The 16,240-nt window shown below is 39.0% G+C and overlaps 1 protein-coding gene across 2 annotated transcripts in view; it reads left to right on the plus strand.

Annotated features, from left to right (window-relative positions):
* Positions 1-16,240, plus strand: part of ipo11 (importin 11) — a 130,807-nt gene that overhangs the window by 109,811 nt on the left and 4,756 nt on the right. The window lies entirely within an intron of this gene.

A 16,240-nucleotide genomic window follows, 5' to 3' on the forward strand; every position in this document is an offset into this window, starting at 1 on the left:
TGAACAGTCCGATCCTGGATTGTGGTCGGAGACTCAGGTAAACGAGGATACCTGCGCAATGATGGTTTTTAAAGTGGCGTAAGGGGTGCGCTTTCTTTTTGGTTTTTAAAAAAAATGGTTCCAGTGGCAAGGGAGACCCTAGACGACCGGCATCTTTCTACAACTGCAGGCGGCTAACGGGATCCTGGTCTGTAGGAAACCGCCTCAAAGCGTGCCGCCACCAGCTTTCAAAAAAGCCACAGTGCTAGTGGTTCGACAGCAAGTACAAAATAAGAGAGGGCGAGAAGGGGCATCCTTTTTGATTATCACAAGAGAAAAGGAAATACATCAGATTGTACACCATTAATATTGATGCTCTCTATGGGAAGGAATAAAGAATTTTGATCCATGATATAAAATTTGAGTCAAATCCAAACTTTTCTAACACATAAAAAGATATCTCCTTTCTACCCGGTAGAACACTTTCTTTTCTGGTCCAGAGTCTGAGGATGAGCAGGTAATGTTCAATAAACGTCAAGTATTTTCAAAGGACTGACTTCCTGGAATGAAGCCGGTCTTATTAGGTCTATAAGTGTAGGGATGACTTTCTGAAAGAGAGTAGCGAGAATCTTTGTTTGAACTTTTAAGTCAACAAGGTACCAGGTCAGGATTCAAGCTATTTTCTCACCGGTTTTCCAGCTAAGGTGCCCATGCTACACACATCTGCAGGCATGTGATTGCAAAAAAATACAATTCAGGCGAGAATTGAAACCTTTTACTTCTGTGTCTTCCAACTCAGATTTCTCAAAGTTAGTAGCACTGTTACAGACCAAAACCGTCCATATTCTCGGTTCAAGAACACCATTCAATTTACTTTGGAAACATCAAGGATTGGGATTTTAGGCGAATATTACCGGAACGTTAAGGGGTTGATAAAGGTAATGTCAATTTATGTTGGGGCGTGATTGGAGATATAGGGTGGTATTTGCAGGCAGTAACCATGTGGAACAATTTCTTATCTAGCGAAAAATTAATCTATCCAGGAAAAGATATAGTGCACCTGTGAAAATAATGAAAATGCCTTGTCAAAAGTGAAACCAGTTCTCCAGAGGCCAGCCAGTCCGAGCTGGTCTCTGTGGAATTTCAGGGTAGTCGCAGATTTAGAAAGGGTTATGGTCCTGGTTGAAGATCTGTCTAGGGTAAGACCCTGCACTCAGTTAAAATCCCCGCCAATAATGACCATGTGGTTCGTTAGATTAGATTAGAAGGATAATATATAATTTGTTACAAATCTATCATCCCAAGTCAGGGCGTATATCGAGGACAAGATTACAGAGATGTGCCTGAAACTAACAAAACGGCCATTCATATCTCGTATAGTGATAGATGTTTCAAAGGATATGCCCCTGCGTATGACAATTGCAGCCCCACTCACCCTGTGGTTAAACCCACAGTGTTAAACGTGACCCATCCAGAATTTCTTTTCAATGTAACAAACTGCCAAAAGCCAGCTGTCGCCATGCTTCCCAGTTCGTTTTAATGAATCATTGACTTGTGCGCCCGGTGTTTGACTGACAGCATAAACCAGCCTATCACAGTCGCGCATACTGACAGTCAAGCCCCACCAAAACACACACATGTACAACCGGCCCCTGTGATCAAACACAGCATTTGCTGTCTGCTGTATGCTCAGATTACAATGCCCGATACGTTTATATTATGATAATTAAAAATCCAACTAGCCGTGAACCAGCAATAAAGAAGCGTGAAGTATGAGGGTCTCATGTAATGGTAATTGATATTTACCATCATTATTATGATTATTAAAATTACATTACAATCTTCTTGTGTTGTTCTTTCATATTATGGTACAAGTATGCTTTTATTATTTGTTAGAATATCCTAACACCCAAAACCGTATATGCAGAATGAGATAGACTTCTAACTGAATTTTCAGACCTGATTCCACCACCATTTGTGGCTGCTGGGTTAACAAACCTTCAATTATGTAGAAACGGTTTGCATCAGGTAGTCAGTTCCTAGATGAAAAGGACAAGACTGTATATGATTATGACTGTGTTATTCGAGGGATTTTTTTTGGGCCCACTTATCTTTATTTTAGAGAACTAAGATTCCCTGCCTCCAACCGTCCTCCATCCCACCGATTTGTCACTCCAGTGAATATACACTCATACAAAATGAATTTTTGCCCGTTATGAATTCACCCTGGGATGCATAAAGCATTTGTATTTGAAGTCGCTTGGTTATTGCTCCCAATCTCTGCAGACGGCCAGTGTTGGCATAATGTGATTTTTTTAGGGGGAGGGAGTTACAGACCTCTCCGACTGCTATTCTTTCTACTCCTGCACACAAAGATTCTCCGTTTGGCTGCTGGAGGCGATGCGCAAACCCTCATTGAGTCCCCATATCGCCATTGCCATTTGATCATCTCAGTTCTCACACACTGCGGAACATTTTCCAAATTATGTGCTCTTGTGATGCGATCTACGTACAATGCTCATGATTTTGTCTTCATCTGTCAAAGGCCATTATTAATTTGTGATTGATTGTCCATGTAAACTACAAGTATGTTTTTATGTGTTCCACTTTGTCATGTGCACAGTTTTTAAGATTTCCTTTTCAATATACCTTAGGCAATGCAATTTTCATTTTGCCTCCTTGCAGCTCTGCCCCCGCTTTAACTCATATTCTCACTTTTACATCGTCATGATGCTTTTGTCTCACTCCGCTAATCAGAGTCATTAATAGCTTATCAGACAGCTCAGTTGTTAAATTGATCTTAATATATCTTAATTACTTGATTCAGCGCACGAAGCTCATTACAGTCAAAGCTGCTCTAGGGTTAATTGTTTGCTCAAAGGACATGGAAGTAAGCAATTGAGGCTTCAATTTTATGGTTTCATCTCCAGCGAGATTCTTAAAATATTCCTGGTTCTTAAAACAAGATTCACGTTGGATTACACTGTCAGAAAATGTATTACCATTTGGGATTTGCTGTGAACAGGTGTGAGTCATTTCACTTTACATTCAATTTGAATAATTGGCAAAAAAGGTTTTTAGTCTGCCTCTTTCTCACTATCTTTGATGGATATAAGGATGGATTACAGTAACTTTTTGTTGTTGTTGTCGTCTTAATACACTTATGTGCACTAACGTTCAGTGAAATTTTGTGCTTCATCACTATCACCCAATTATTCCAGGAAAGGACCAACACTTACTTTAAAAAAGTAATTTATTGACTTGCTTCAAAACCCTCAAACCAGACACTTCAGAAAAAGGTCAACCAATTATTTTGTGTTCTCAAGTGCATTTTCAGTTTTAATAAGTAACCTTGTTGAGGATTTTAATTTGGCCGCTGGCTTGGAATTGAAGCACTCTGGTCAGATCTCATTTTCAATGTTTCTTTCAAACATTTTCTTAATCTGACACAGATCTCACTCATATTTGTTCTGCCAGGTATTTGTTGTCACGGTTTCACTTTAATGAAGGCATAATGTCTTCCAGCAGTCACTTGGTAACAGACAGGAATTGGTGGCAGGCGACGCTACATATTAGCAACACATATTGTAATTTGTTCAGCCTCATTTCCTGAGCAAATGACTGCAATGAAATTGTAATCCTCCCACTAAATCAAGAGACTATAAAAGAGGCGAGGCAGCAAGGAGGGTTTTTGTGCAGGACCGTGCAATCCATCTTGCCCTGTTAGTTGATTTTACATCTCACATCTGCTATCGATTAAGTCTAGACTTGGTCACTTAAGGTTAGGCTTTATTGATATCTCATGATATATTTCGAAGTCAATGTCACATCGCTGTACATCTTAACATTTTGCCAACATCCTTAACACCTAAACGTTCCTTTAAATTTCGCCTAAAATGACAATCTAAGACGTACTCAAAGTAAATAGAATGCTGTTCTTGAACTGTTTGGAGAATATGACCGGTTTAGGTCTTTTTTGAAAGGTAAGACCTTGAAGTTGCCCCAAACAAAAATGATCACTGCAAGAGTTACTAAAATTGAGTAATCTGAGTTGGAACACACAGAAATAAAAGGGCTTATTTGAATGCACATTGTATATCTGCGTATTGTTCTTTCCAGATTTTCATTGGCTAATCAATGTGTCAATTTTCATTTGAATCGGTTGCTACTGGCTAAATTCATTCGAAACTAAAGGAATCAATTTCCGTTTTATCAATGGAGACTCTTATAGCCTAATGCTGTCTGTTAACCGTGAAAAAAAGGCCTGCAATTGGCCAAGAGTAGTGTCAATCAAAAGGTCAGAAGCTAACGGCCATATTAGAAATCAGTTCTAAAACTTCATAATGGCGTTTCACCGTATCCCAAGATCACAATATTTTTAGTCACGGGAAAAGGAACACTGATATGCACAGTGCATTTTGATGGGTTAAGCAGTCCCTTCAATGTTAGAGAATGGAGAAAATAAAGTCTTAAAAAAACCTTATACAAGCTTTTTTCAGATGCATACATATTATTTTGATGTTATTGACACAAAGATGAAGTGGGAAGATTGTTTAACCAATCAAAATGCACTATGCATATCAGTGTTCCTGTCCCAGTGACTAAAAATATTGTGATCTTGGGATACGGTGTAACGCCATTCTGTATGTCATCTGTACCACTGGTGGTCTCGTGGTAATGTCAGTGCTCTCGCCGACACTACTTTGGTTTGATTCCCGTTGCATACGCATCTCAAATTTTCGTCTGTGATTTTTAGAGATTTAATCAATCATTGCATTATCGTTGTTCAAATTCGGGATTACCGTAAAACCTCGTATGGTAACTCATAATGATTATTACTGTATGCATTTCCAATTTTATCCACCATATTCTGCAGTACACAAGTGCATTGGGGTACGGGACGACCGTTTCTTAATTTTTCTGGCTAAATTTGGCGTTTTAAGTGCGTCTGCAGAAAATATGGTAAACGGATGCATAATTGGTCGTCATGCTACTTCTTTTCGTTATAAATGAGCCCTTTCAAGCTTCATAGTCTCATATGCTGGCCTTGTTTCTTAACTGTGAAAGTATTTTGTAAAAGTATCTGATATAGCATAAAAAGGCTACTTATGACTGTAGCTTATTCACAGTTTATCTCTCCATTCACACTCTATATTTTATTTCTTTGCGTAAAATAGTTTCAAAATATGATCCATTTACATTTAGGATTGATCTCGTAACCATCCCCTCTATTTATCTTTGACCTCATCAAACTTGCTCCCACATGGTATTAGTGTTGTTATTCCATCCTCCTTCAAGCCCTCTTCATTCTCAAGCCTTTACAGCTCAATTTATCAGCTTTCATCATCTTTTTTTTTGAGGGGGTGCTGACCGTCGCCAAATAGATTTTCATTTGTTCTGCATGTTTTACTCCACTCTTGGTTGCCAAGACAGCATAGACCCACTTAACTCAGGTGTAGAAAAGATGTGTTTTCTCCTTTAGTTTGGATTTCCCAAACACACACATGCACATACAGTTACACGTTTCTGTCTTATTCTAGATATTCTTTTGGCAAACTGCTTTTCCTAGGACCTCACCCTAATCTAAACCATCAAAACTAATTGCCTTTCCCTAATCCTAACCCCAACCAAAGTTCCACTCGATGCCTAACTTTTGAGTCTTTTAGTGTAAAAAATACTAAGAACTTAAATAGGTTCTATATATGAATTTGCACTTTAGTATTGTGCAATTTTTGATGGGATTGAATTCCCCCTGATCACTATTTTTTATCATTTATCTGATTTAAATCTTTTAGGAATGTCTCAAATTTTCAGGTCCCTGCTAACAGTTAAAAAAATGCATTCCATAATTCATTTGATTTAAGTAGTTATAGGTAATTCCATATACTGAAGCATGCAACCTGTGAGGAAATAGTACATACAAAAGATCAAAGCAGCGCCGCCACCGAGCGGCTGTCCTTTTCCAGCAGCTCCCCTGTTATCTCGCACTTTTCGTGATTTCTTGTTTTATTGTCTGCTACTATCTTCGGTGTTTTTCTTCCCGTTTGACAACTACACTTTGGATTACATTCTATCCTATGGACCTGGGTTTTAGCGCTCAAAAATGCGTTTATCCGAGGAATCAACTCCTTGCCTTGACGAATTCTCGTGCTGGCGTGATGGGGGGCCTATCAGTGGAAGAAGAGCCGGAGCTAGCGAAGCGGCTAGCGGCGTTATAAGTCTTCGGTACGGCGTTATAAGTCTTCGGTACCGTCCGTAATCATGGTAAATATGAAATCACTACCAAATAAGACCAACTGGCTGTGCTGGCGAAAAACATCGAAGCGCACAGGGAGTGCAGTTGCTGTGTTTTTGCAGAAACGTGGCACACATTTAGCATCCCTGACGCTAACGTGTAGCCACCCGGAGCAACCCGGACCGGAGCTATCCGGCTTCAGCGCCGCTATACAGAGATATGAAAGCCTGCGGGAATCGGAGAGGAGGTGGACTCGCTAACACGAGGTGGTGTATCCTTGGGCACCACCTGCCGCAGGGATGTCGAACTTTTGGACTAGCGTGTGATGTCATCCACTCCGCTACAAGCACCCCTAGGGCATCATGTTAATCTGTTAATAAACAACAGGGTAGACTGCTGGAACTGGAATGGAGGATGAATAAAGTATCTATCTATTTTTAGCATAAAACATTTATATTATATAGTACCAGATTGTTGTTGTTCTGTCGAAGAGGATACTAGTGTTTTTGTGGAAAATGGTCATTGTGTCGCTAGTTGACGCCTAAATGGGTCAACGTAGTGGCTAGCACAACAAAGGGGCTAACCAGCAATAAAACCTTACTGAGCTGCCAACAGGGAGCTAACCAGGACTGATCAATGGAAGGGGGCCGCAACCTCTAATGCTTGCCGACTTAAAAACAGAGACTGAGCTGCCAAGCTAACCGGGAACTAACAACGAAAACGTCTAATTCAACAAATGCAAGGCCAGCCGGGAATAAACCCAAGTACACCGTAAAAGCGGCGCTAATGCCAGGCTAACCAATCCAAAGGGGCACGTGGTGAGCAGCCAGGGTAACTGTGAATCAACAACAAAAAGCGGCAATGGCTATGGCGATAAGCTCAAAGCCGGCCGGGAATGAACCAAGGGTCACAGCAAAACAGGTGCTAACGATAGTGTAGCTCGCCAAATTACATATGGTGGGCTGCAAACGATTCCCAACTAGGAGTAAACAAAACAGGAAAGGCAGCTCCAAAAATAACGAGGAGCTCGTCGGCCAAATTTAAAACAGCCGCAGCACACGTGGCAAAAAACACTAAGTAACAGCCACAATAGGCTACCTCCAAGTAGCAATAAGTGGTATATTACCACTGTTCACAACAATCACTGTCTGTTTCGGAGCTCGTCTCTCATGTTGGGTTGATTTTGATAAATGTGGTGTCTTTTCAACACAGCTCTAGAGGAAACAAGACAAATGAGCATGTCGGAAATTTCATATTTGCATCATTGTGGGTAGGAACGCTACATGTTCTGTGCCTAGTTGGAAAAAAATCTGGTTGTGAATACCTTTAAGACATTTGGACTCAACTTCCTCCATTCAATCCCCTAAGGGTCAATTTTTTAAGTGACACTTGTAAATTTCAAATTTCTTACAAAAGAGAATTAGCAAACATTTAACAACAGGAGATGTTACTTTGCTTTTCATCCACGGTGACAATTTATAAGGTGTGCTGAAGCCATGTCATGCTAGAGTGGACGTTTCGCAGCAGGCGGGCGTCCAATTGGCTACTACACCTTTCATGTCGCTGTGTAATCCAGTCACCCCCGCGCTGTCTCTTGAAACACTTTTACATTCAGACTTGAATATTTCAGACAGCCGCAATACTCATTATCTCACATGAGTGTTCATGATCCTCAAAGCCCCCACAGTTTTGACAACTCATGGTATATGTATATGCCGATTATCAATCAATTAAATCTTTTTTTTTCTCCTGACTCTAAATTTGGGGCGTTAGCTGAATCAAAAATTTGACGACAAGTTGAAGGCCAGACAGATGGAATGTTGATCATTTTTCAAATGCCGAATATAGTCTACAGGGTATATGCAATTGGTCTGCATTTGTCTGCGTTTATATAGCGCTTTTCAAGTCAATGAAGACCTCCCAAAGCACTTAACAACGTGTTTCACACTTATTCCCTTTTACACACTAACTAACTGATAGCAGCGTCAGGGGGGCATTAGGGATCCAGTGTCCTGCCCAAAGACACTTGGACTTATAACACGGAGGAGCCGGGAATCGAACCTTCTACTTCTTGATCCCTAGACGAGCGCTCTACCTCCTGAGCCAATGCTTGAAATCGCAGTGTGCACTGTTTGAGGTGTACAGGTGTTAAATAGTGCTTGAATTTTGGGTGTAGTTCTTGTAAATGCTTGAAATTGTTGCCATATTTCTTCAAGTCTGCTTAAAAACGATGCTGACCCTAGTCTCTGGTGTCTTACCATTGCCATTTCACTTCTTTGCCCCTTGAAGGCTTTTATGAAGGCGTGACGCTACTTTGAGGATTTTCAGTTTCTTTGGTGCCTCTGGTCCCATTAGCCCCAAAAAACAAGGGATCTCTGTATAATATATATATACCACAGCCATATCCCCCTAGTGGGAGGTGGCAAGAGTCATTTCTGACTCTTTTTTTGGGAGATTGATTCAGAGGAAGGGATTCCCAGCCCTCTCGCTCAACCCAACTGAGGTGTTGGGAGTCATTAGGTGACCAAACCCCCCAATTCCAACCCATAATGCTAAACGCCAAGCAGGGAGGCAACGGGTACCAATGTTTAAGTTAGGCATGACTCGGCCGAGGCTTGAACCACAACCTCCCAGTCTCGGGGCGGGCGCCATACCCCCAGGCCCACCGAGCTGGTTTCTTCTCTGTATGATAAAGCTTCAAAAATCCTTAAACCAGACTTTCTTCATGAATAAGAATGGTACAGTAAAAAAAATAAACCATTCCTTGTGTATAATGCAATTAAATATCACGAACATCTCGGGGCCTGTAGAAAACCTTCTCATGGGCACCCCCCCCCTTGGCCTTTACATCAACACATATGCTCTTAACCAAGCAGGCAATCTGCTTTTAGTCTCTCTTCTTTAAAATGTGTGTCTTGGGAAGATTTCCTTAAATTTCATTTACTGATTAGATTTTTGGCCAAATGTCAAGGCCACCTGACATTATATGTGCCTCACCTCTGAATGAAATGTCAGGGGAGGATTTTATTAACACTTTAAACCAGACATGAAATGATTAATATTCTTTATCCTTGTTCAAGATTACATCCTCCTGGTAAAACTTTACTGTGGTACTTTCCTACCAAAAATATGAGGAATAACCCTGTACAAATATAGATGATTACGACTCTTTAATGAACCGAGCATGCTTGTTATATTTATTTGGAGTGAAGCAGAAGAAAACTTGGGGTGAATATATCAATGCTACCTTCTCAAAATAAGGCCATAGCCACAACTGTAATCAAGAATCTTACCATAAACCCCAGAGGGTTATTAATGCTTCCTTCGATTCGCTTAACTCGTATCTGGTTCTTTCTCATACCTCATTCTTTGCTTTTCATTTTACCCTTGCAATTCCTCTAAAACTATGCCCTTGTTTTTTATTTCTTACGTCTCTGGGATCCCTTCTTTTCTCTTGGAGTGCATTAGATAGGGTTCTTACGGTTGGCTTGAAATCCTTGAAAATGCATGATTTTTTTAAGAAATCAAAAGTCTTTGAATTTTGAACAAAGTGCTTATAAATGCTTGACATTGTTGCCTTGTTTCACCACAAGTCGTCTTAAAAAACGACGCCGGCACTGCTATCTGGTGGCCACGCTTTGCCATTGCATTTTTATTCCCTTGTGATTAACAGCAGCTGGTATTAGTTTGTACAGCATCGTCCTCTTAAGTGTCATTGTGCCTACTGGACAGGTGCATGCTACACTTAAACTTGGCACTTTGAAATGCGTATTAGCACACAGATAGTGTATCAATTAGGGACATTTGTTATGTGCTAAGCCAAAAATTAAGGCAGTGGTAAAGTGCCATGGAAATTACTTCAAGCAAATGAAAATGTAAGCTACATATTACTGTAATTTTTACACAACACCCATATGTATAAAGATTAGTCTCAAAAATATTGGCGCATGCATCGTTCATCCCACAAAAATATTTGCACTCTACTCCAAATCTATAAATTATATGTTTTGATAAATGCATGGATTAAAGATCAAAAGCATATCTGTATATTGTGCTATATTTTTAGGTCTTCAAAATACATGATTCACATTCAATTTCTTTTGTCAATGGTACTGGACAAATTGGAAAATTAGCTTTGAAATTCCTTGAAAAGTGCTTGAATTTTTCCATTAACAAGATGTACAAACACTGATTAGACTATTTTAAAAGCTGATCCACAATGAGAACTACCCTGGCTCCAACTCTACACCATTCCGCTCTTTGGGATAAGTGGATGTCATTATTCATTTGTCAGTTTTGCAGCAGTCAATCCATCCAATCCCTTGTGATTATTAACTATATGAATTCATTTTGAAATCAGATATGCATCATTCCAATGAAAAATTCATGAAAAAGGGATGCATATATTTATTACTTCTCCCCATATTCCATCAGGAATATTCAATTGCACACTGAAGTTTTTCATGACTGAAAATACCAAGCAATTAGCTTTTTTTTTTACATGTTTAAATATCTTGAATCGATTAAATAGCATAATTTAAACTCATATCTAAGTCTTTCACTTGACATGCTACAAACTAGGGGTGGGCGAGACTGGGAATGTGAGTATTGAGCCAATCCAAGTCAATAGATGGTATTATCAATCGATGCCGCGCCAATACCGATACTTTTTGTTTGGAAATGCCATGATCATTGAATAATTGACCACTCCCCTTTGAGTTAGTTTATATTTAAGATTAACACAGGACACAGATGTTAGGCACTGAAAATGTCTAGTTTCTATTAAATAACTACAATTCAAACTTGAACAGTATAATAGATAGAAATACTCCTATGACAACTGTTTCAGAATAAAAGCCAAGAGATTCAAATAAAAAGCAGCATGTTACGGAAAAAAAAAAACATGTACCGCAAATTCTGGACTATAGAGCGCACCTGATTAGCCGCACCCACCACATTTTAAGAGGAAAACGGATTTTGTACTTACACAAGCCGCACCTGTATATAAGCCGCATGTGCCCACATTATAAGAATGTAACACAAACACAAAATTAACCCAAACCCGACTTTAAGTCTCGCGATTGAAACTGAATGTTCTTTATTAAAGTACACAGTCCAAAAATCACAGCCGGCAAAATGAACGGAAAATGATACCGGTACTTAAGGTTTGATGCAGACCTGCAGAGTCCGGGTCCCTTTGAAAGTAATCCAAGGAAAAAAGTGTATATTTCCAAAGGTAAAATATATATACCCACTATTGTCCGCCGCGTCCACCAACACGTCTCACCTTTACTCAACTTCCCGTCAGCCCGCGTTTGCTCCGCCCTTTCTTTCTCATTCGCCTGTGCAAAACATATCAGAATAAGTTTCTAAAATAAATACAAATAAATACATTACAAAAATATGCAGTTGCAAAAACATATTATACATGGTTAGACATATTTACAAAGAAAGACAGTACACCGAGAGAGTTTTCAAAGCTTTAATAATAATAATATAACTTTCATCCCAAATGGTGCCTGTGACAGGGCAGTTAATGGTACCAACACGCTCGCAACACAGTAAACAGGTTAAAAAAACATACCTTACTTATAAAAATCACGGTAAACCGTCCTCATCTTCTTCCTTAGAACTGAAGCCATCAAAGTTGTCTTCCTCAGTGTCGGAAAGAAACATATATATATATATATATATATATATATATATATATATATAGACGTCGTCCGACGCTCCCTTATTCCAAAACACGCTAGCAACACGCTCGCAACACAGTAATCGGGTCTGGTAAAGTTTACGTGCAGTAGCTCTGTTTCCTTCTTTATCGGACTGCTTGATTACTTTTAGCTTGAAAGCTGCGTCATGTGCATTTTGCATGATGAGGGTATGTTTACGCTAATTTAATTTGTGCACAAGCCAAGAAGTTGCAGTCTTCCTCGGCGCATATATTCCACCGGTCTAAATCTTACCTTTTGTACTCGAGCGCCGCCGGCGGCCGTTAGAAAAGTCACATAAAATGGCTGCATCACTGAATAAGCCGCAGAGTTGAAAGTTTGGGAAAAAAGTAGCGGCTTATAGTCTGGAATTTACGGTATATCAATGTCAACTATACCGACGCTCCCCTACTTACGACCACTCGACTTATGAAAAACGGTAGATGCAAACATTTTTTTGGGGATGTTGAAAAATATCTGGACATTGCTGTAAGTTAGATTTTATAATGTGCACTGTTTTCCGAGTGGAGGAAAGTTCTGTAGTGCTTCTTTCGGACGCTACTGCCATCTGGCGCTCTGAGAGCTCATTCAGCATCCACCGACTTCCTCTTCCTGTCACAGTCTCAGTTTGTGTGTAAAGATACTATACTGTGTCTCTAGGGCGCTAATAACTTTGAAATTTTTATTGTTTGATATCTCGTGCATCGATTAATTACGGTTGGTGTAAAGAAGAGGCGAGCCGTTTCTTTTGAAATGAAAGTGGGATAAAGAAAGCTTGATGCGGTTGAGAAAATGGTTGGACCGCTTTTTTTCGACCACTTTTTACCAAGGAGGAGGAAGTAGCCTAGCTCTTGAAGCTCATCTTCCAAAAGTAAGTTAAACTTAACTTTATTTAACTTTATAGAGCATATTATTTTGTGAAATGTTGATTTTTTTTTTTTTAGAACAAAACAATACAGGTTACTTATACAAGCCTTAAACATACTTATTTAAAACCTAAACATACATTCCATGGAAAATAGACCACTGAAGCAACTTACGAATAAATTCAACTTACGAACGATCGTCCAGAACCTCTCGTTCGGAAGTAGGGCAGCGTCTGTACCTTCCATTGCACAATATTTTTAAAATAATGTTACAAAGTCCAAATAGTGTAAACCATACGATCTAAAAATATCTAACAGTATAAAAAAAAAGAGAGGTGCTAAAAATGAGAATGGCCAAGTGCACAAGGAGAGGGAGAGAAGCGCTTCTATTTATGACACTATCGTTCCTAAGTTGAATTTGTTCGTAAGTTGCTTTAGTGCTATATTTTGTATGTTTAAGGCTTGTATAAGTAACCTGTATTGTTTTGTACAAAAAAATAAACATTTGATAAACTAATATGCTCTATGAAAATAAATAAAGTTGAGTTTAACTTACTTTTGGAAGATGTGCTTCAAAAGTTAGGCGGCTTCCTCCTCCTTGATAAAAAGTGGCCGAAAAAAAGCGAAACAACCATTTATTTTCAACAGCATCTAGCTTTCTTATCCCACTTTCGTTTCAAAAGAAACAGCTCGCCTCTTCTTTACACTTTACACCAATAATAAAAACATAAAAATTCTGAGCACACTGGAGTTTCAGTACACGTAGCACTGTATGTTTACACACGAACTAGGAAATAGAAGCCGGATTTCTTCTTCTGGGTGGATGCTGGGTGACATCTCACAGCGCCACCACACGCCGGTAGCGGCGAACAGAAGCACTTACAGTCCTGTCCTGTACTCGGAAAAGGGTCCACACAGTACAAAATCTAACTTACAGCAATGTCCCGATATTTTTCAAAATCCTGAAAAAAAAAATGTTCGTATCTAATGTTTTATGTAAGTCGAACGGTCGTAAGTAGGTGAGCGTCTGTAGAATATTTGAGGAATCTAGTGGAGGAGGGAAATATCGATCCCGGGACAATAGTATCGATCCAAACCTAGTACTTGCTTAGTATCAATAATATTGATATTTGTATTGATCCTCCCCTTGTTACTAGTAACGTCAAGAGAGAAGAGTAAACACTACTCGGTCAGTACATCCTGATTGTCGTATGCTTTTCCCATTGAGACACTCAAGCAGTCGCTCCCCGGGAGCAAGCTAATGAACTGCAGTACAAGTGTCATGATTGGCAAGGGACCAAAGGTCACCTTTTGCAATAATATGGCTCCCCGAGGATTACAAATTACATCTTTCACGGCCTTTATGTGCATCTAGAATGAGACAAATGTAATTTTCCCTGATTAGGTCATTAAACGGAGCCACTCACACTTTGCATCGGTTTGCACTGACCTGGTTTTGGCAAAGGTACTCCGTGTCGGAATTGTTGAGGTTTTTTTGTCAAATTTACAATCAGTCCTCGTTAGCCTGTCCTTAAAAATGGAAGAATAATAAGAAGATGATTGTAACATGAATTTGCTTTACTGACAAGTAAGGATAGACACGTCTTTCTGTCTGATAACTAATAGCATGCTGCTCCTAGAGCAGCAGTGTCAAATTCATTTTAGTCTGGGGGCCACATAATAGAAAAAATATATTTTCACTACAAAATAATGGCATGAATAGTGTGCCTAAGCTCAAGGGCTGAGGGTCTTTTCGAAAGCTCACATTTTTTGAATTGTAATTATGGGATCTAAAGTTTGATTATAAAATGATTATTCTTGAGGTTTCGACTCATATTTATATTACTTTACTAACATTTCATTTCTTGTAGTGTTTATCAATTGTGCATTTGTGAAAAAAAAACAGGTAAAGCAAAACAACTGAATTCATTCCCACTACAGTTACTTTAACTGTGGGAAGCAGACTGGAAAGTGGCCATAATAGCAAAGAAACATGAATTTAAATGATTGATTTAATGATTTAAAAGTCTTTCTGCTTTTTATTTTTTTCATTGAAATGTTACTTTGCTGTTGGATTTCATAATTATTATATAATAATTATGAATATAGTTATTATATAAGGAGCAAAAGCTGCTTTATTCTCCTGCTAAAACACTCAGGTGCCTTTTTTTAAATGTATTTATTTATTTTGTATTTTTCACATTCAGACTTTTTCTTTAAAGTGAAATAACATTGGAGTGGGTTTCTTCACTGTTCTCTCGTTGATTGATGGTAGAAAATACAGCTTCAGTGGGTGCTTTGCAAGTGGTGTCTGGCTTTGGCGACATTTAGTCATTGTGGCTTTTTTTTCTAATTCTTCCAAGGTTGACGGTATTTCATTCAGTATTGAATACGTACTCGCGCTTTTTAAACCTTTTGACCAACGAATCAATTCCTCAGTTTCACCCTGACCCAAGTGACACGGCCGCTTTCTTGTGTCCTGTTTCATCTGGAAGGACGATAGCATGACCATATTGGGTGCCGAGGTGCTTAACTTGTTTGGGCGTTTGGGCGAGACATGGTCACATTTTTTGTGTGTTTTTGCTACTTTTTTTTTCTTTTCTTTGTTTTGTGTATGCGTTTTTCTTGCTGTCGGTCACCCCTCTTGAGGAATATGACCAGTATAGATAGATAATTTTTACATACGAAATGAACAGCAGTGGAAGTTGTCTAAAAAAAAGCTGTTTCCCATATCATCAGAGTCATTGACAGTTTGCAGAGTTTCCTTTAATACTCACGGAATGATGAGAAGTGAATGCAATTTGGTTTGTTACGGTGGCAACCACCAATGACAACGGCACTTAAACCTCATCTGTGTTGCAATATACCTTTAGCAGCAAGATGGCAGACAATTATGTCAACTCCCTCTAGCATTTAGGTTAGACTCCTGTTATGTAAAATAAATTTGCATTTCTTAACTTAAAAGTATTTATAAAGTTTAAAATCGGTATGATAGTTCCTGTATTTTTTATAATTGTCTAAATCAATATACTGTTTCATTAATGAATGACATTTTTACCACTCGGAGGCACTGAATAATACACACTGTCCCTTTAAGTGCAGCCCTAGCTGATTATGGATTACTTTATTACTGATTGATTGATTGATTTTCATAGATGGTTAATGGTAAATGGTCTTCATTTATATAGCGCTTTTCAAGTCAATGAAGACCTCTCAAAGCGCTTTACAATGTGCTTCACACTTACCCATTCACACACACACACACACACCAATAGCAGGATTATTTCTATGTTTTGTTTCTTTGGTTTTTTTGCAATTGCGTTGGGAAATTTAAAGAATGAAACCTGGAATGTTTTTATCCAAACTTTTCTGTGGAAAACCCGAAAAAAGATGTGATTTATCTGTTTATGACTTGCATGTCCACTTCCTTGTTTTGGAGCGATGCATTT

The sequence above is a fragment of the Urocampus carinirostris genome, chromosome 5 (genome assembly GCF_059441175.1).
Source record: "Urocampus carinirostris isolate Australia breed hairy pipefish chromosome 5, RoL_Ucar_1.0, whole genome shotgun sequence".
Lineage (NCBI taxonomy): Eukaryota > Metazoa > Chordata > Actinopteri > Syngnathiformes > Syngnathidae > Urocampus > Urocampus carinirostris.